Source organism: Molossus molossus, unplaced genomic scaffold, assembly GCF_014108415.1.
Source record: "Molossus molossus isolate mMolMol1 unplaced genomic scaffold, mMolMol1.p scaffold_m16_p_20, whole genome shotgun sequence".
Lineage (NCBI taxonomy): Eukaryota > Metazoa > Chordata > Mammalia > Chiroptera > Molossidae > Molossus > Molossus molossus.
The window spans coordinates 24,613,592-24,634,185 of NW_023425356.1; the positions used below are offsets into that span (position 1 = coordinate 24,613,592).

Sequence of the window (20,594 nt, forward strand, 5' to 3'; positions counted from 1 at the left end):
CTAAATAGGCAGTAAATCGACATAAATGATATTAAGCCCCTAACAAGTACAAGTATTGGACCTTACATTTATTCCAGAATACTAGATGTGTTGATTCATTAAGTCTACAGATGAAAAAACAGATTCTTCAAAAGAAAGATTTCACAATGCTCTATGATAAGACTAATAAGAAATTAGGAGGCAGACTGATCTCAATTTTACTCTGTATTATTTTCCCAAAGCTAGAAATGGTTATCATGTTATTAAGGACCTTCATGTATTTTGATGCCTCATCATTTTATATATTTATGAGGGTTTTTGTTTGTTTTGTTACCTTATATTACGCTCCACAATGGATATCTAGGAAGGTAATGACCATTCCAGCTGTCTTTTCAGTCTATGGGCAATGCATATATGCATAAAAGTTATTTGGGTAATCTCTTTCAGTTCCCCTACCCCCCTTCCCTCAGAGTCATCAGTGTGTTCCAATGCTTCCATGTCTCTGGATCTATTCTTGTCCGTCAGTTTATTTTGTTCATTAGATTTCACATATAAGTGAGATCATGTGATACTTGTCTTTCCCTGACTGGCTTGTTTGGCTTAGCATAATACTCTCCAGGTCCCTCCATGCTGTCTTATAGGGTAAGAGATCCCTCTTTTTTACAGCTGCATAGTATCCATTGTGTAACTATATCACAGCGTTTCTATCCACTCATCTACTGATGGGCACTTGAGCTGTTCCCAAATCTTAGCTATTGTAAATAATGCTATGAGCATAGGGGTGCATATATTCTATCAGCAACCTCCAGCACACTCCCTACTGGGGATCAAGCCCACAACCCGGGCACGTGCCCTGACCAGGAATCAAAACAGGACTTTAGTCTATGGGATGACGCTCAATTCACTGAGCAACACTGGCTGAGCATGCATATATTCTTTCTACTTGGTGCTTTGGGATCCTTAGGATATATTCCTAGAGTGGGATCACTGGGTCAAATGGCAGTTCCATTTTTAAGTTTTTGATGAAACTCCATACTGTTTTCCACAGTGGCTGCACCAGTCTGCAATCCCACCAGCAGTGAACATTAGTTCTCTTTTCTCTACATCCTTGCCAGCACTTGTTGTTTACTGATTTATTGATGGTTGCCATTCTGGCAGGTGATACTTCATTGCAGTTTTTTTTGTTTTTAATTTATCTTAATTGTTGGAAGTATTACAGATGTCCCTCCTTTTTGTCCCCATTGACACCTTCCTCCCCACTCTCACCACCCCCTCATTGTAGTTTTAATTTGCATCTCTCTGATGATTAGTGACTTTGAGCATTGTTTCATATATCTATTGGCTATCTGTATGTCCTCTTTGGAGAACATACAGATTATTATTCAGGTCCTTGGCCATTTTTTTTTTTTTAATTCTCATCGGAGGATATTTTTTCATTTATCTTCAGCTAGAGAGAGGGGGGAGGGGGGAAAAAGAAACATCGATGTGAGAGAGACACATTGACTAGTTGCCTCCTGCACGACCCCAACCAGGGCAGGGGATAGAACTGCAACCGAGGTACTCACCCTTGTCTAGAATCAAACCCCTGAGTCTTTGGTCCTCAGGCTGACACTCCAACCACTGAGCCAAACTGGCCAGGGCCCTTGGCCCATTTTAATTGGATTATTTGACTTTCAATCTCATTTTTGTTGTTGTTAACCCTCACCTGAGGGTATTTTTCCATTAATTTTTAGAGTGGAAGGGAGGGAGGGGTAGGAGAGAGAGAGGGAAAGAACCATCGACGAGAGAAAGGAACATCGATTGGTTGCCTCCCACATGACCCAGATTGGAGCCAGGGATCAAATCTGCAACCCAGGCATGTGCCTTTGACTGGCAATCAAACTAGAGATCCTTCAGTCCACAAGACCAATGCTCTAACCTCTGAGCCAAACTGGCCAGAGCAGTCCCATAATTCTTGATTAAATTCTTCTAAGTGTCAAGAATACCCCATAATTCAGTCCAATTACATCAAGTCCCCAGGTAATCTCAAGTCCCATGGCTCTAATTATCAACTCTACAGTGATCAACTCTCAAATTTATACATCCAACTGCCCTCTCAGTATCGCCACCTGAAATATTTATTTATTTATTATCCTCACCCAAGGACATTTTTCCATTTTTTGTTCAGATAGAGTGGGAGGGAGAGAGAGGAAGAGAAAGAGAGAAACATCGACGTCAAAGGGACACATCGAGTGGCCGCCACCGGCACAACCAACCAGGGCCGGGGACAAACCACAACCAAGGCATGCGCCCTTAGCGGGAACCAAACCCAGGTCTCTCTGGACCGCAGGCCCACACTCTAACCACTGAGCAAAACCGGCCAGGGCACCACCTGAAATATTTAATAGAAAACTCAAGTCAGCATATCCAAACCAGATTAATTGTTGTACACCTGCAACCCGCTTCTCGCAGTGTTCCTTATTTCAGTAAATGGCATCCAACTTTTGAGGCTATCATTAAGAGTCATTTTTGACTACTCTTGTACTCAAATTTCTCATCTGAACCAAGTTATCATCTCCACTATATCCTATATCCATCTCCCTGATAAACACCCTAGGTTCAACTCACAATCACCTCTTTCCTCAAGTATCAAAATGCCCTCCTAACTGGCTACTCTGGTTGCATCACTCTTGCCTTTCAAGGGGTATATATTAGATCAAGCCACTTCTCTGCTCAAAATCTTCCTTCCATTAGCTAGCATCCTATCAAATCTAGAATAAAATCTTGACACTTATTAAGTATCCATATTATATAGTCCCTGGCTACTTATTTCTTATCATTCCTCCTCACCTTGTTTACTATCCCAGCCCTTTCCTAATTCTTAAACACACCAAATATACTACTGCCTCAGGACTTATGCTAATGCCCCAGATGCATGAGGTCCTTCATATCATACAGGTCTCTGCTCAAATATCACTGCCTCAAAGGATTTCCCTAACCACCTAAAATGATCTTACCTTAACTACATTTATCACCAAAATGCAGTGACATCATATCCATTTATGTAGTATCTACCTTACTAGAAAGTGAGCATTATGAGGACAGTGATTTTTTTTTACTGTTTTATTTACTGCTATATCCCCTGGGTTTATTTATTATCCTCACCCGAGGACATTTTTCCACTTTTTGTTCAGACAGAGTATGAGAGAGAGAGAAAGAGAGAGAGAGAGAGAAAAAGAGAGAGAGAGAGAGAGAGAGAGAGAAACATCAACATGAAAGGGACACATCAAATGGCTGCCACCCACACGACCCAACCAGGGCCGGAGACATACTGTAGCCGAGGTACATGCCCTTAGCGGGAACTGAACCCAGGTCTCTTTGGACCGCAGGCCGACGCTCTAACTGCTGAGCTAAAATGGCCAGGGCTCCCCTGGGTTTAGAATGGCATAAGTGCCCTGGCCAGTTTGGCTCAGCAGTAGAGCGTTGGCCTGTGACCAATGAAACTCAAGTTCCATTCCGGCCAAGGGAACATACCTCAGTTGTGGTTCGTCCCCAGCCCTGGTCCAGGTTGTGCAAAAGGCAACCAGTTAATGTCTCTCTCTCACGTTAATGTTTCTCTCTCTCTTTCACTCCCTCTCTCTCCCTCCCACTCTATCTGAAGATAAACAGAAAAATATCCTCGAGGAATAAAATTAAAAACAAAAAAATTGCATAAAGTAAGCATACAATTAAAATTTGAATGAAATAATAAATATTCCTTCTGCTAAAAGGCACAGGGGGCAGAATGCTGGTCTTTAGTTGGCTATAAACCCTCCAAAGTACTAACTGTTCAATGGATTGCCCGTATAAAATAGGCACACAATACAGATTCCTCAAGAGGAAGAGATATTTGTCCTAGAACTGATTTGCTCTGGCAAAAGATAATCATATCCCAAGACGTCCCTTCAGAAACCTCTACTATACCTTAAGAACAAGTCCTGCTTGAACCACATGTAAGATAGAAGCAGTATGTTACAGTAATACTGAAAGAGCTTGCCCAAGAAAAAGAAAATCAAAATGCCCAAGTACCTTATTTTGTTTATCACTGTATCCCAGTGCCTGGCACATAATAAACACTCAATAAATAAATGTTGATCTTGTTTCTGAATCAAAGGCGGTGGTTTAGTGAGAGATGTGTTCTGCTTTAGACTAATACACTGGGCTCCTAAAAATCAAAGGAAATACTGAGTAGTTTTATGTATTTATTTATTTTTATCCTCACCCGAGGACATTTTTTCATTTATCTTCAGATAGAGCAGGAAGAAGAGAGGGAGAAAGACAGAGAAACATTGATGTGAGAGAGACACACTGAGTGGTTGCTACCGACACAACCCCAACTGGGGCCGGGGACAAACTGCAACCGAGGTACATGCCCTTAGCAGGAACCGAACTCGGGACTCTCCCGTCTGTGGGGCAACGCTTTAACCGCTAAGTCAAACCGGCCAGGGCATACTGAGCAGTCTTAAAAAGAGAACTGTCAAACCCTTGGTTGGGTGGTTCAATTGGTTGGAGTGTCGTCCCATCCGGTGGTGGGTTTGATTCCCAATAAGAGCACATACCCAGGTTGCAGGAGGCAACTGATAGAAGTTTCTCTCTCACATCCATGTTTCTCTCTCTCTCTAAGACCAGTAAAAAAAAATTTTTAATCATTATAAAAAAAGACAAAGAACTGTCATAACTAAACCCACTTCAGTTCAAAGATTTAAGGTTCTCCACTTCATAAAACACACAGTAAGATAGATGCGTGTCCACTTTGAAGATAAATCCCTGATTTGGTAAGAAGGTTAAAAGAAGTCAAACATAAAAGCCTGGCCTACAGTTAGTGGGAAAATACAGAAGCAGAATTCACATGTGAGGATAATAACATAAATTAAGAATTAGAAAAAATATGTAGACATGTAAGGGAATTGTTTACATATACTTTCAAAGATGTGTTTTGCATATTTTTAACTCCTATAGGAAATATATATATAAGAAGGTCATTTGCTTTGCTAAAGAATTCATTTATCTTTTCAGGAAATGAAGAGGAGAAATAACTTATAATAGCAAATCTGTATTATGTACTTGCTATATGACATACATTATGTTAAGCACTTTACACATATTATCTCAGATAATCCTCTAACAACTCAATCAGTATTATCATTTTACAGTCAAGGAAACCAAAAATCATAAATATTTGCTAAAGATTATGGCGTCTGTAAGTAGCAAAACTGGGATCTGAGCCTAGTCAATCTGATTTCAAAGTCCATGTTCTTAATCTGTTTGGGATTTTCAACAAATGGAGGGAAAATAAACCAACGTGCAGACTGGGAGATTTGTTCATTGAGGAAACAATTATACATTTTTATATTTGGCTGTATACCTATTATAATCAAGGCTTGATTAACTAAAATGCTGGAGTAGAGTATATTCTAGTAAAAATTTTCTGAGTAACTAAAACCATAACCAATTATTTTCTTGACTTTAATCTTTATTAGAAATGACCTTTAAGTAATATACTATTTTGTCTAACTAGAGTGTATTGAACACAGTTCCAACTTTTATTTTGTTGATGATCTCTAAATACAAAGGCCAATCTTATATAGCATTGAAGACAGCAAGGAGAATGGGTGGAAAGTATACTGATACAAAATTACAGTATCCTGAACTCATTGTTACATTCATTTTCATACCTTTGCAGATGGATCTTCCTCTACCTAGAATGCCCTAAGTCTTTTGTAATAACTCATATCTATCCTTTAAAGCCTGGCTGTTCCAACTTGTAGAAAGGCATCCCTATCCTTTCCCTTCTCTCCACAGACTTAATTAATCCCCCCTCCTGCACCACCACCCCCCCCCCCGGGGCATGGAAGAATGTGTTACACTATATATTGTAATATGTTTAACAAGATGTTCCTCTTACTGGATCAGCAACTCTCTAAAACCAAAAAAAAAAAAGTATTTTTTCCCAACACCTAAGCACATTAATGGGAATGGAATAAACATTGGAAAAAAATGTTACCTGGCTGAATGATGAATGAAAAAATGAATGAATGAACAAACGAAAGGAAGAAATACTTGTCAAATCAAATTAAACCCGGACCTGGTTCTATAATCATTCAAGGTTGTTTTCCTAAACTTAAACACACACACACGCACACACACACACACCTACCTTAAATTTCTAATTCATTGTAGTCTCAAGGTGTTACTCTTTATTCTCTGACATGTTTCTGCATAAACTTTAACTTCCCAACCTGCTATCATTAAGCTTGATGAAATCTCCACTTACTTGAGATTTATATCCTCCAATCTTCTTTGAAAACCTTTATACTATAAATAATTATTTTACATGATTGATTCATGCCCCCATTTTCTCAAGTGTTAGAGTAAGCATTTCTTCTTTCAAAGACCATCTTTTAAATTCACTTCATTCAGCCCCAGTAAGCTTCTTATTTGGTAAATATTTAAATTCGGGATCGTACATGTTCAGCAATGCTGAATTTACGAAACCGTATTATTGCCCTGGCCGGTTTGGCACAGCTGTTAGAGCGTTGGCCTGCAGTCCAAGGAGATCTGGGTTCGGTTCCCGCTAAGGGCACGTACCTCGGTTGCAGTTTGTCCTCGGCGCTGGTTGGGTCGTGCGGGTGGTGACCACTCAATGTGCCCTATTGACGTCGATGTTTCTCTCCCCCCCTTCCCACTCTATCTGAACAAAAAATGGAAAAATGTCCTCGGGTAAGGATTAAAAATAAAAAGAAACCTTATTATCATAAGAAATGTCTCCTCCACATTATAAATAATGTCATCTACACCAAGAAGCCTTAATATGGCTACTTTATAATCTGACAAACTGTTCACTTGTGGGTTTAGGACAAATAAAACTGAATGAGAAATATCAAGTGTGGAAAAGATAGTACTATAAAACAAAAAGATTAAATCAAAGATTCATGATTTATCTACTGTGGGATTATAACATAACATGTAACAAAAGATAAATTAACGAAAATTTCACTAATGATGAAATTTACATTTGTTTGAATTATAACTGTCAGTCTTTTGTGGAAGAAAAGGATATATATATATAGAGAGAGGATATATATATATATATAAAGGATATATATATATATCCTTTATTATATATAAGTAAATATAAAAATTTTACTTTACTAGCAACCACTTCAAATATCTATACTCTGATTCATTTCAGTAACTCAGTAGAAATATTTATTTTCTTTTTTCTATAATGTTTCTATTCATCATAACCACATTCTGTATTTGGCAATGGTTTGGATTTTCAAATGTCCACAATTAAAATTTCAAAATTCAAAATAATGTGTATTTTATTCTTTTTAAATACCAACTTGATTTTAGACCAATTCCAGCTCCTGTTCAACATCACCAGCATCATCTGACTTCTTTGTAGTAACTGTATCCAGTTAGAAAATCAAGAGAAACTAAGAGGAATTAGAAAATGGTTTTTCTAGCCCTGGCCGGTTTGGCTCAGCGGTTAGAGCATCCGCCTGCGGTCCGGAGAGGCCCGGGTTCGGTTCCCGCTAAGGGCATGTACCTCGGTTGCAGTTTGTCCCCGGCCCTGGTTGGTCGTGCGGGTGGCAGCCACTCGATGTGTCCCTTTCACATCGATGTTTCCCTCTCTCTCTCTTCCTCTCTCTCCCTCCCACTCTATCTGTGCAAAAAATGGAAAAATGTCCTCGGGTGAGGATTAAAAAAAGAAAATGGTTTTTCTAGATCAAACTAAAAAGCTTCTGCACAGCAAAAGAAACCATCAAAATGGAAAGGGAACCCACTATATGGGAAAGTATAATTGCCAATGATATATCAGATAAGGTGTTAATTTCCAAAATATATTGAGTGCTCATCAACTCAACAAAATAAAGACAAAAATCCAATTAAAAAATGGGCAGAGAAGCTAAATAGACACCTCTCCAAACAGGACATACAAATCGCCAAAAGACATATGAAAAAAATGCTCAACATTACTAATGATCAGAGAGATGCAAATTAAAACAACAATGAGGTATCACCTTACACCTGTCAGAATGGCTGCCATCAACAAATCATCAAACAAGTGCTGGTGAGGGTATGGAGAAAAGGGGACCCTACTACACTGCTGGTGGGAATGCAGACTGGTACAGCCACTATGGAAAACACTATGGTGTTACCTCAAAAAATTAAAAATTAAACTGCCATTTGATGCAGTGATCCCACTTCTAGGAATATACCCTAAGAAGCCTGAAACACCAATCAGAAAGAATATATGTACCCCCACGTTCATAGCAGCACTACTTACAATAGCTAAGATTTGAAAATAGTCGAAGTGTCCATCAACAGATGAGTGAATAAAAAAGCTGTGGTACATATACACAATGGAGTACTATGCAGCTGTAAGAAAGATCACTTATCCTTTGAGATGACATGAAGGGACCTGAAAAGTATTATCCTAGGCGAAACAAGCCAAGCAGAGAAAGACAATTATCGCATGATCTCACTTGTTTCTAGAATATAATGAACTAAACAAACTGATGAACAAAATAGACCCAGTCATAGAAGTAGGGTACAGACTGACAATCCTCAGAAGAGGGGGGTAGGGAGAGGGAAGAGATAAACCACAGAACTTATATGCATGTATGCATAACCGATGGACATAGACAACGAAGCTGGGGACAGGGTTGGGGGGGAGGGTGTCAATAGTGGAAAAAGGAGAAACATCTGTAACAAAACAAAAAAAAAGAAAATGGTTTTTGTTTATTTTGTTTTTTGTTAACCCTCATCCTAACGATATTTTTCCATTCATTTTTAGAGGAATGAAGAGAGTGAGGGAGAGAGAGAGAGTGTAAGAGAGGAAGGGGGAGAGAGGGAGGGAGAGAGACATCAATATGAGAAGATGCCTCCCATACAACCCCAACCAGGGTCAGGGATCGAACCTGCAACCCAGGTATGTGCCCCTGATCAGGAATCAAACCTGAGGTCCTTATGTCATGGCAGACACTCTAACCGCTGAGCCAAACCAGCCAGGACAGAAAATGTTTCTAGTATCTTGTAATTATGGCTTAAAAAAAAAAAAAAAAAAACAACTGTAAGAGATTATAAACTTTTCTGGCAAACATAGAAACTAACTTGCATTTTTCAATGGAAACATCTAAATTTTAGATGTAAAACAGTGAGGTGAATTTCATAGGAAATTACTACTGACAGGTAATATAAATTAGAAACATTTGGTGTAAGTAGTTGAGTTCCAATTATCATTAGATACTTTATTTTAAAAGTTATAGTCTAGTCGGTGTGGCTCAGTGGTTGAGTGTCCACCCATACACCAAGACACTGCAAGTTCAATTCCTGGCCAGGACACATGCCCAGGTTGTGGGCCCGATCCCCAATGGGGGACATGCAGGAGGTGACCGATCGATGTTCTCTCTTATCAATGTTTCTATCTCTCTCTCTCCCTTTCCCTTCCTCTCTCTAAAATCAATAAAGAGGGAGGAAAAAAAGTTATATAATTCTGCTCTGGCCCATGTGGCACACTAAAGGATCACAGGTTCAATCCCCGGTCCTGGTCTACTGGCACATGCAGGAGGCAACCAATCTATATGTCTTTCTCACATTGACGTTTTTCTCTCTCTCCTTCACTCCCAACCTTCCACTCACTCTAAAAATCAATGGAAACAATATCCTTGGGTGAGGATTAACAACAACAAAAAAAGTTATATAAATCTCACTATGGAGAAATAATTTCCCATTTAAGAGTAAAATGAATGTAACGGAAGTTTTTATGGATGAAATGTATCTGGAATATTTACTTCAAATAAGCAAAGAGTGGAAAAGAGAGGCTACTAGATGGGGATATCGGGTGATAACTGGGTGTTGACAACTATTCAAATGGGATGTTCAATATATGAAAACTCATTATACTATTCTCTTTATCTCCTCTATATATGCTTGAATATTTTCCACATTTAAAAAATCAACAAAATTAAATGAGGGAAAAAAGTATAGTCTTGTCATCAACTTGCAGATGTCTGAGAGCAATGACTAAAATCTATAAAAAGCAAAAAATTAATGCTAAAAATAAAATTTTATATTCTTCAAACATAAATTGGATATTCAACTCTGAAATAGCAATAAGGTTATTAGTTCATTTCTATCATTACTTGAAGCCATAATTTATTATGTTGTGTCAACATTACACTGCCATTAACACTCCCAATGAGGCAGTCACTAAAAAAGCAATTTCTAAAACATGATATGTAAGATTAAAAGTTATCATTAACTGCCCTGGCTGGTTTGGCTCTGCAGTTAGGTTGGCTTGCGGGCCAGAAACTCGCAGATTTGATTCTGGTGAAGGGCGCTTATCTGGATTGTGGTTTGGTCCTGGCCAGTGCGGGAGGGAGGATATTGATGTCTATGTCTCTGTCTCTGTCTGTCTCTGTCTGTCTGTCTCTCTCTCTCTCCCCCTCTCTCCCTCCCACTCTACCTGAAGATAAATAAAAAAATATTCTTGGGTAAGGATTAAAAAAATAAAAATAAAAAAGTTATCACTAACTAAAGATGATAAATCCTAAGTATGAAAATCTAACCTCTACACATACAAAAGAATATAGACCCCCCCCCCCAAAAAAAAACAAAAACAAAAACCCAAACTGTAATTTAAAGAAACAAAAAAAAAACTACAGCCCTGGCCGGTTTGGCTCAGCGGTTAGAGCGTCAGCCTGTGGTCCAGAGAGACCCGGGTTTGGTTCCCGCTAAGGGCATGTACCTCGGTTGCAGTTTGTCCCCGGCCCTGGTTGGGTTGTGTGGGTGGCAGCCACTCGATGTGTCCCTTTCACGTCGATGTTTCTCTCTCTCTCCCTCCCATTCTATCTGAACAAAAAATGGAAAAATGTCCTCGGGTGAGGATAAAAAAAAAAAAACAAAACAACTACAATATAGCTCACAACAAAACACAAACTGCTTTCATTTCCTTCTCTTATGGCAGGCAGGCTTCAGATATCTCATGCTCTGAAGAAACAGACACAAAGGAGACCTCAGAATGAATTTCAGTAAGGTCATATAGTACTTTTGAAAGATGCAGACCTCGAATGGATAACAAAGCTGTGGTACATATACACAATGGAATACTATAAAGCTGTAAGAAAGAAAGATCTCTTATCCTTTGAGATGACATGGAGGAACCTGGAAAGTAGTATCCTAAGCGAAACAAGCCAAACAGAGAAAGACAAGTATATGATTTCACTTATTTGTGGAATATAATTAACATAACAGCCTGAGGAATGGGGTAGTCGCAGAGACATGGAAGTGGGGTACAGACTGACAATCCCTAGAAGAGGGGTTGGTGGGGAAGAGATAAACCACAGAACTTCTTTACATGTATGCATGAACAATGGACATGGACAACAAAGCTGGGGACAGGGCGGGGAGGGAGGGGGCAGGGGGGAATCAGTTGGGGAAAAAGGAGAAACAGCCCTGGCTGGTTTGGCTCAGCGGTTAGAGAGTCCGCCTGGGGTTCAGAGACCTGGGTTTGGTTCCTGCTAAGGGCGTGTACCTCAGTTGCAGTTTGTCCCCGGCCCTGGTTGGTCGTGTGGGTGGCAGCCACTCAATGTGTCCCTTCCACATTGATGTTTCTCTCTCTCTCTCTCTCTGTTCCTCTCTCCCCCTCCCACTCTACCTGAACAAAAAATGGAAAAATGTCCTCTGGTGTGGACAAAATTAATTAATTAATTAAAAGGAGAAACATCTGTAACAAAAACAAATAAAATACTTTTAAAATAAGAGAGAGAAAAATAAATAAATAAAAAATACAAGATGCAGACCAGCCTGGCCAGTGTAGCTCCGTGATTGATCGTCGACCCATGCACCAAGAGGTCCCCAGTTCAATTCTCGGTCAGGGCACAAGCCCAGGTTGTAGGCCAAATCCCAAGTGGGGGGCATGCAGGAGATAGCCAACCGATGTTCTCTCTCATAGATGTTTCTCTCTCTCTCTCTCTGAAGTAAAATCAATAAAGAAAGATTCAGACCAACACACATAACTTAAATAGCAATGTGAAATTATTTAACTGGAGATATACCACCTTCACATATGGTAAAACTTCTCCACTGTTTGCAGGCAGATCATTTTGGGCAGAATTAAATGTGGCCAATTCTTTATTCATAAAGTATGGAAGAAGACTTAGAATAAAGCCTCAAACAGTACTGCTAATTCTGTAAAAATACAGTTCCTAACGAGATATAGGGAAGTTATGGATGGATAGAGACTTGACTTGGGAGTGATGAATACACATACAGTGTACAGATGATGTGTTGTAAAACTGTGCACCTGAAACCTGTATAATTTTGTTAGCCAGTGTCACCCCAATAAATTAAAGATAAAAAAGATATAGGGAAGTTATGGTCTGTATTTTAGAATACAATTCAAGAATAGGACAGCCCTGGTCAGTTTGGTTCAGCGATTGGAGCACTAGCCTGCGGACTGGAGAGTCCTGGGTTCAATTCCCACTAAGGGCATGTACCTTGATTGCAGTTTGTCCCAGGCCCCGGTTGGGATCGCGTGGGTGGCAACCACTCCGTGTGTCTCTCTCATGTCGATACTTCTCTCTGTCCCTCTCTCCCTCCATAAATGCAAAAACAGGTGTCCTCGGGTGAGGATTAAAAAAAGAATAGGACAGAAAAATTGCTTTCCATTCTTGAACCTTAAAGATCCTTAAGAATTTTTTTTATCATTACAAGCATTAATTTGTAAAGTATTTCTTTCTTTTAAATCGTCACCCGAGGACATTTTTCCATTTTTGTTCAGATAGAGTGGGAGGGGAAGAGAAGAGAAGAGAAGAGAAGAGAAGAGAAGAGAAGAGAAGAGAAGAGAAGAGAAGAGAAGAGAAGAGAAGACATCGACATGAAAGGGACACATCGAGTGGCTGCCTCCCACAGGACCCAATGTAACTGAGGTACATGCCCTTAGCGGGAACCGAACCCGAGTCTCTCGGGACCACAGGCCGATGCTCTAACCCCTGAGCCAAACCGGCAGGGCAATTTGTGAAGTATTTCACACATAGAAGAGATTATATATGTATCTACATGAACAAATATATACACACTACACACACATACATATGTTTTTAAAATACCATGAACATACCTAGCCGGTGTGGCTCAGTGGTTGAGCATCAATCCATGCGAGGTCACAGGTTTGATTCCTGGTCAGAGCACATGCCCAAGTTGTGGGCCAAACCCCCAGTGCAGGGCATGCCAAAGGCAGCCAATCAATGTTCTCTCTCATTGATGTTTCTCTCTCTCCCTCTACCTTCTTCTCTCTCTAAAATCAATGAGGAAAAAAATATTTTAAAAAATAGTAATAAAATACCATGAACCTACTACCCAAGTTAAGAATTAGAGAAAATTTTCTCTGTCCGGTTTGGCTCAGTGGTTAGAGCATCAGCCTGTGGTCCAGAGAGACCCAGGTTCGGTTCCTGCTAAGGGCACGTACTTTGGTTGCAGTTTGTTCCTGGCCCTGGTTGGGCCCTGCGGGAGGCGGCCACTCAATGTGTCCCTTTCAGATAGATGTTTCTCTTTCTCTCTCTCTCTCTCTGTCTTCCTCTCTCTCCTTCCCACTCTATCTGAACAAAAAACGGAAAAATGTCCTCAGGTGAAGATAAGTAAGTAAATAAATAAAAGCAAAATCTAAAAAAAAAAAATAGAGAAAATTTTAACTTTTCACATATTTACATGACATTCTTACATAGAGGCCATGACAATAAAGAGGAGACAATCAGACCATTTTCTTCCATTATCTTACTGAATGAATCCCATAATCTGTCCTATTGAAACACCTTTCTGAATTTCTTATTCTTTTTAAAACATAGTAATTATTATTATTATTTTTTTTTAACCTCACCCAAGGACATTTTTTCATTTTTTGTTCAGGTAGAGTGGGATGGAGAGGGAGAGAGAGAGAGAGAACCATCGACGTGAAAGGAACACATCGAGTGGCTGCCACCTGCACGACCAACCAGGGCCAGGGACAAACTGCAACCGAGGCATGCACCCTTAGTGGGAACCGAACCCAAGTCTCTCTGGACCACAGGCCGATGCTCTAACCACTGGGCCAAACCGGCCAGGGCAAAAACATAGTAATTATTTTTAATTTCCAGTACTAGATTCATGGGTATTCTGTGAAAGAACTACTCAATTTATACCAGAACTACTCAATTAAATGCATGTACATCCAAAAATGACATTAAGATCTTTTTCACATAAACTTACTATAGAAATACCTCCAAAACAAGATAAAGAATGCAACCAATGTCTGCTTCCTTTTCAAACCAGAGTTCCTCAATCCAAAAACATTAAATGATCAATCATTTGCTATCAAAGCACATTTTTAGCTACAAAGTTGCATGTAGAGTATGAAGACTTTACAGCTTCCTAAGAATAAGTAGTGGCAAAAACTCTGCAATAAATCATGAAACCTTAACTCCCAGGAATATGCTTCCTGCCTCCTTGCCCTTCTGAACATCTCTACCATCATACAATTCATAGCTACAACTGGATTAGAATTCATTCAAGAGCAGAGGCCATGTATTATTCATCTGTGTCCCCTCATAGAATTAGCTCAATGTTTGTTATAACTAAGATAAACTTCAGGAAATGAGCTTCAAAACACCTCAGTCCCAATACAAAACTGGAAAGACAGAAGTTTGAAAATAAAAGATAATGAAAAAGAATAAATCCATAAATATTTGTGCTATATTATATTCTCTTATCACCTAATTCAGAATCACATAACACCGCAGAAATAAGTATGCAAAGAAATAAAACTAATAAAAAACATGGATAGTCAAGTTCTCCTTACTGTCTACATGCTCAAATACTATCACAGAATCTTTCATCTTAAACTCATACTAGCATCCCCAATCCCAAACAAAACTAGAGAGAGAAAAAAGGCTTTCAAATGAGACCTGAATATAAATTGGTTCTATTTCATTACAATTTAAGTCTCTGAAATTGTGTGCATAATTTGTGTGATTGTTCTTATGTCATTTCCTACAGTAAGGGTCTTTCAACAGATTCTCAGAAGAATAAATGTCCCCCAAAAACTTTAAGAACCATTAATCTAGCACATCAAAAACATTCCATTTTCCAAAGAAATAAAGTTAACTTGGCTTTGTTAAAGTCTTCTTCTCTCATATTCATAAAGGAGATACTTACTATAAGATTAGTCCTTCAAAGAATTCCTTCAGCCTAGCCAAAGTTTCAACATCCACAGACATATATAACAATTCCCAAATAACAAGAATAGTTTAGTCATAAATGCCTGCTCCCCTAACCCCTAGCCAAAGGCAAAAGAAGGTACACTCTATCACAACCTGGCTACCCTGTTAAGAGTCTTAAATACACTTGTATCCTTCCACATTAAAATGTCTGGAAGATCTAAATTCCCTCCAAACTGAATACATTTTTTAGGAAGGTTTTCTACTTTCAATTCCATACTGACTTATCTGCTCCCCTTTCATATGTACCCAGGCTTTTTCAACAGGGTCACCTTGGTTATTCTCAGCCCAAGGCAGGACTATTTATTTAGCAGTTATTCAAAAATATTTGTTGACTGAATGAAAGATCCTTCCTCCCACAGATTTAAAGTTAAGCTGTCGAAATAAAATAAAATAAAATAAAATAAAATAAAATAAAACAAAACTTAAGCTGTTAGCCCCATGTAGCTGCTCTGGTAAAGTTAAGCTACAAGAGTCCTCTCAAACACACAAGCCTAAGTTTCAGAAATGCTCTTCTTCCTCCATAAACAAAAAATAATGTAGTCATAGATACATATTTTCATACAGGCCAACCTGGGCAAGGACAACCTACATTCCACATACATGTCTGACACAATTTATCTGTATCAAATACATTATCCAACCAGTCATATATGCCCCTATCTTTACAATAAGCACAGATTTGCCTGACAAAGACCAGAGGCTCCATTGTATGATGAGTATATTACTGGACTAGTGGTCAAAATATTTGAGTTGGAGTCCCAACTTTATCCCCAATTTAACATGTGACCTTGGAAAAATTATCTCTTTATGCCTCAATTTCCTATTTTGTAAAATAGGAGAAAACATCTATCCTACCATTTTCACGGGGATTTAGGATGACACAAAAACTGAAAGTGCAGTGTGAAAAATACAAATGCTTTATTCTATTATAAGTATTTAATATAAACTCAGGTCCAGAAAAAGGCCATACATTCTTTATAGTCTCACAATTGTTCTGTTAAAGATGGTCTGGACCTTCACATTTACACAATTCGCTCTATTCAAAGAAACAAACTATTCTTAAGACCACAACTGGCTATGACAAGTTTCTCCCATGCCTGAACCCACACATACACACTATAAAGTATTTCTAAAATACCGCTGCCATGAGTGCTCTTTCCCAACAAGTAATAACGTGCTCCCGAACCCTAAAATACACAATCAACCAGCTGGAAAGATCCCAAGTTTTATTTTTAAAAGAAGCTAACTTATAAGGGGAACTCCATTACCCTTATACAAATACAAGCACACTCTTCCGGAACACTTTCCTTCCTTACATACACACACAAACAGCCGCTACACACCAACAGACCATCTGTCTTCTAGACCAAAAACATGTCTTTCCATATACAAACTAACCAGTAACATTTATTGAACTTAAAACACTGAGATCATTCTGTTGCTTCTACATACAGTTCAGCGTATCAGGGATACCACAGGTAACTACCCTCAGAAGATCACCTCTCCTGCCACTCTCGTCCAAATTTCGGACCGTGGGGGATGCTCCAATCAGCCTACACACACAAACTAAACCTGTCAGGAACACAGACAACTCCGCCTCCACTTGCTTACTTTCCCGCCCCCCCTCCCCCAAGCCAGCAGACGGCCAGTAAGGGACACCCCTTCACCCCAACCAGGAGGGACTTCCCGATAAGCTCAGGATCCCCTTCCCTACTTTCCCCTCCCCCATTCCTACCACCGCTCTCCCGGAGGTACAGGTCCGGGAGATGACAGGAGCGCCCAGGAAGCCAAGGATCGAGTAGCTGAGGAATTACTTAGGCCCAAAGGTCTCCCCAGGCGGTTCTACTCACCGTGTCAGAGGCCGAGGCCGAGGCCGAGAAAGAGGAGAGTGCAGGGAAGTGGGGAAGAGGGGACGGCCGCCACCAGGCTTCTCCGCTTCCCTTGGTCCACAGTGAATCCCTCTCGCTTGTCAAGAGGAGGCCAGCGGGTGAGCGGACTGGCGGAAATGCGAGAGAGGAGAAGGGAAAGGCGTGGGGCTAGGCTAGGGAAACTGAGGGGAGGTGGGTCCCGCAACCGAGACAGAGAACGTCTCCCCCTCCGCAAAGCGAACCCAAAATGGCGGCGGAGCGGCGGCGGCAGAGCGGCGGCGGCGGCAGCTCCTCGGGAGGGAGGGAGCGGAGGGCGCCTCGTGCCCCCCCCTCCCACTCCTCCCTCTTCGATTTCTCCCCCTCTGCCCTCCCCCCTCACCCGACTCCGGCGGCGGAACGCGCACGCCCGCCCGCACGCGCCAGAGTGTAGCTGGGCTCGTCGCTCGAAGCTCCCACCAACCACCGCCTTTGGTCGCCTTGCGCCCCCGCCAGTCCGTACGCGCTGGCTCAAGGGCGCCTCCTCGCACGGTCCCCCACTTCTCCTCAGCCCCTGCCTAGCCGGCTCTGGCGCGGGCCCTTACGCGTACCTCCAGCTGCGCGAGCCCAAGCCTCCTCCTCCTCCACCACCTCCACCTCCTCTTCTTTCCTACCCCCCCTTCCCCGCCCCCACTGCTACCAGCGGCTGCCACCGCCTCCTCCTCCTCCGCCCCCCCAACTCCCTCCACCCTTCGCGCGTGCGCCTCCCACAATCCCCCCCGCGGGCCTGTTCCATTCCGTTGGCTGCTGGAAAGGGGGAGAAAAGGACCGGCGAAACAGGAAGAGCAGGCCGTTATGACTGGAACTACCCCAGTAGCGGACAGAGACCTATGACTACTTACTTCCCCGGCCACGGCAACGCGGCGGTACGGGTCGCTTCTCTGCTTCGCCTCCGGGCCCTGGCGAGAGGGTTGGGGGCGGCTCTGCGCCCCTCCGCTAGGCGGTGGTTGGAGGCCGCGGCGGCTGCGCGTTGAGTAGTTTCCTGTTGTACGAGCCGAGCTTGCTTTTCTGCTGTGGGACGAGATCTGTGGAGTCAGCCAGGGTCCGCTGTTTACTTCGTTAGGAGGACTGGTCCTCGACTCTCGGTGAGGGAATGAACCGGCATGGGGGTTGTACCTATGAGGAAAGGGAACGGGAACTTCCAGGAGGTAGGGAGTGAGTCTAAGTAGGGCAGACAACCCTCCTAGGGAACTTCTTTCCGGGCTCCGTGTTGAGGACTCGGGACCCTAGGAAAAACCGGCACATCGGTCGCCCGCCTGCCCGCCTGCCTCCCTCCCTCCTTCCCTCCCTTCCGTCTTTCTTTCCTTTCGTTCCTTCCCTTTCCTTTCCTTCTCTTTTCTTTCCCCAGCTTAAATTTCTCGAATTTCACACCACAGTCCTTTTGTACACTACTCGTGCCTCATGGATGGATGATACATTTTCTACCTGACGTTAGAGGATAGAGAAACCACATATTTCTAGTTCAGTTCTGGACTCGATCTTCTGTCTTCTATGCCCTTCGGAAAGTTATTTTCTTGGTTCCATATTAGATAACATAATTTATGTAAAGTAGAGTTAGCTCCTAGGCACAGGGAAAGTGCAGAGTATTATATTATCGTTCAGAGTACTGTTGATGTTGATAAGGTTTGTAGGTGTAATTGGTAGTCTGTGTCTTATTCTTCCAAATTGTTGATAAAACAATGCAAAACTAGGCGTATCCGATTTCTGTGGCTACTAATTCTTGTTTCTCAAAACTGTACAAACGTTTACTCAAGAGGACTGTGGACTATTAAAATACAGGTAATCCCAAAGTGTATCTTATCTAGTAGATGTTAGTAGTTTCACCCAAAGGGTAAAGCAAAATAAATTAGGAAGGGGATCTACATAGGTTTCTCTTTGCTTCAATATCGGTGGACTTATAGAGATCTAGGAAATAGTTTGAAAATCACTGGGATCTCAAAGCTCTGGTCAAGCTCTAAAGGTCAAGTAGACACTCCTAAATTTCCCCCTTAACCATATTTCAGTGTATGGATCAGGTTTTGTTTGCTTGCTTTGATTTTTTTAAGGTAAGGAAGAAACAGTTTTAATTACCTGACTATATACTTGCTTTTCCTAACCATCTTAAATTCCAACTTTTTCATGGAGCCCATTTAAGTTTACACTGATCTTTCATTATGTTACAAATGCAAGTGTGTTACCCTACCAACACGTTTTTAATTTAAGGGCAGGGACTGTGGCTAACATTTCTTTATTATTATTATTTTATAGTCTGGCGCACAGCAAGTCATGGAGATGTTGAAGTGAATGTTAGATACTTTAAACATGAGAAGAGAAAGAGAATTAACATTTGTAGAATACCATTATAGGAGAATGTGTGTTCTTTTTTTTACCCTCACTCGAGGACATTTTTGCATTTATCTTCAGTTAGAGTGGGAGGGAGAGAGGGAGAAAGAGAAAGAGAAACATCGAGGTGAGAGACACATAGAGTGGTTGCCACCCGCACAGTACAACCCCAACCTGGGCTGGGATCAAACTGCAACTGAGGTACATGACCTTGGGGGGAACCGAACCTGGGACTCTATGGTCCGTGGTCCTACGCTCTAACTGCTGAGCCAAACCGGCCAGGGCGAGAATGTGTGTTTTTGTTTAATTATAATAAACAACATGTTGAGACAGATCACTTTATCCCCATTTACAGATGAAAAGCCTGAGTGAGGCTCAGAAAAGTCCAGTAAATTTATCTTTAGGCTTTAGTTTGCCTGTCTCTTAAAAGCTTAAATTGTTTCACTATACAACATTGCCTTCATGGTAAAATTTTTCACCGGTAACATAATTGCATATGCTACAAAGAAAAGTGCACTTTTAATGAACTCCACTACACCAATATATAAAGAAAATTACTTACATCTCTGCCTTAAGTTAGCTTTCAGTAACTGCACTGATACATGAATTGTCAGCCAAGAATAGGCAGATAAGATAGTACTCTGTTCTTTTGTGTATGTCCAGTGCCTACCAGAGACCAAAATATATTAGGTGCTCAATAAAATGGCCTTATTGAATGAATGAACTCTGGATTATTTGAACCGAGAAGGGTGTGGGAGACAAAATAATGGTTCCTCCGAAGAATTCCGTGTCCTGATCCCTGGAACTTGTGAATATATCACATGACAAGAGAGAATTAAGACTGCAGATGGGCCCTGGCCTGTTTGGCTCAGCGATATAGAGCCGCGGCCTGCGGTCTGGAGAGACCCACGTTCTGTTCCCGCTAAGGGCACGTACCTCGGTTGCAGTTGGGTCCTAGTTGGGTCCTGTGGGTGGCGACCACTCGTGTCCGTTTCATGACAATGTTTCTCTCCCTCCCTCCCACTCTACCTGAACAAAATATCGAAAAATGTCCTCGGGTGAGGATTTAAAAAAAAAAGAATGCAGATGGAATTGAGGTTGCTAATCA

At 41.2% G+C, this 20,594-nt stretch overlaps 2 protein-coding genes across 5 annotated transcripts in view; one reads left to right on the plus strand and one right to left on the minus strand.

Annotated features, from left to right (window-relative positions):
- The window catches only part of ASH1L (ASH1 like histone lysine methyltransferase), a 233,625-nt gene extending 215,885 nt beyond the window's left edge, over nucleotides 1-17,740 (minus strand). For 2 of the 3 annotated variants that reach the window (XM_036272122.1, XM_036272121.1), the window contains exon 1: nucleotides 17,111-17,468. The gene's annotated coding sequence lies outside the window, so the exon portion shown is untranslated. Of the gene's footprint in view, nucleotides 1-17,110 lie in introns of all 3 variants that reach the window. The other variant, XM_036272123.1, reaches the window with a different exon arrangement.
- Nucleotides 17,741-18,139: 399 nt separating this feature from the next.
- The window catches only part of DAP3 (death associated protein 3), a 39,784-nt gene continuing 37,329 nt past the window's right edge, over nucleotides 18,140-20,594 (plus strand). Inside the window, exon 1 of one of the 2 annotated variants that reach the window (XM_036272128.1) lies at nucleotides 18,140-18,249. The gene's annotated coding sequence lies outside the window, so the exon portion shown is untranslated. The remainder of the gene's footprint in view (nucleotides 18,250-20,594) is intronic. The other variant, XM_036272126.1, reaches the window with a different exon arrangement.